The sequence below is a fragment of the Limulus polyphemus genome, unplaced genomic scaffold (genome assembly GCF_000517525.1).
Source record: "Limulus polyphemus unplaced genomic scaffold, Limulus_polyphemus-2.1.2 Scaffold3341, whole genome shotgun sequence".
Classification (NCBI taxonomy): domain Eukaryota; kingdom Metazoa; phylum Arthropoda; class Merostomata; order Xiphosura; family Limulidae; genus Limulus; species Limulus polyphemus.
The window spans coordinates 37,883-39,186 of NW_013668951.1; the positions used below are offsets into that span (position 1 = coordinate 37,883).

General features: G+C 35.8%; 1 protein-coding gene across 1 annotated transcript in view; it reads right to left on the bottom strand.

Moving 5' to 3' along the window:
* LOC106469180 (DDB1- and CUL4-associated factor 1-like) overlaps window positions 1-1,304 on the bottom strand; it is a 93,654-nt gene that overhangs the window by 34,648 nt on the left and 57,702 nt on the right. The window lies entirely within an intron of this gene.

The following is a 1,304-nucleotide window of genomic DNA, read 5'->3' on the forward strand; positions in this document are numbered from 1 at the left end:
TTGTTTATGTTGGGTTCTTTGTTTAAAATGACTGTGTTTTTAATAGATATACTCCTGAGTTTATACACTTACACCAGTAGTGCTCTATGGCTTTTATGGCCTTCTGAGTTTATACACTTGCACCAGTAGTGCTCTATGGCCTCCTGAGTTTATACACTTGCACCAGTAGTGCTCTATGGCTTTTATGGCCTTCTGAGTTTATACATTTGCACCAGTAGTACTCTATGGTTTTTATGGCCTTATTTTTCAACATATCCTCCTCCTGAGTTTATACATTTGCACCAGTGGTGCTCTATGGCCTTCTGAATGAACTCTTCTTCTTGGTCCTCAACCCATGACTGGACGGTACATATGAGATCATAATCACTCTGAAATCTTCAACTTTTCAGAAAGATTTTAAGATTACGAAAGAGAAGAAGTCACTTGGAGCTGAATTTGGTGAGTAAGTAGGGTGATGGAGTAATTCGATTATAGGCTTATGTACAGTGTTCAAAGCAACACATGATTTGTGAGCTAGAGCATTGTCCTGATGGAAGACTACACCTTTTTTGAGCAATCCTCTTCTTTTTTTTCTTTGATTTTTTTATGCAAATTTTTGACTAAGTATGTATAGTAGCCTCCTATAATTAATGGTTTGACCCTTTTCCAAACAGACAACTAGTAAAACACCATTGGCATCCCAAAAAAACTAATGCCATGACCTTCCCAGCAGAGGGTTATCACTTGAACGTCTTTGGGGTGGGTGAATTTGGGTGTTTCCATTGCAAACTTTGCATTTTTGCTTCTGGGTTGAAGTGATAAACCCATGTTTCATTCATAGTTACAACTCTATTGAAACCTTCGGAGAAAGCACTGGCTTTCAACAACTTGGATCTGTTTCTACTCATGTGAGAACATTTTTAGAATTCATCCGGCACCAACCTTACTCATGCCCAAACCGTCACTCTAAATGTTTGCTACAGAACTTTCACCATTATATTTGATCACGGCAAAAAGTTTGATCTTCTCCATGACATTTAACACTGCTCACTTCTTTCCTTCAAAAATCAGCAACACACAAAATGAAATACATTTAGATGGTGTAGTTGTGATGATTGAATATAATTGTGTATTCAATAAAAAATGGTCTGTGTCTTTCAAACAGTTTGCCACAGCTGGCTTTTATACTAAATTAAATATTCTAAATTGTTGTCTTGACATAAAATAACATTCCTGTAGCTTTTAAATGGATATAACACTAAAACATTAAGAGGAATGAAATCATCAAAAACTATAGAAAAGTTATAAGTCTCTAATTAATTGAA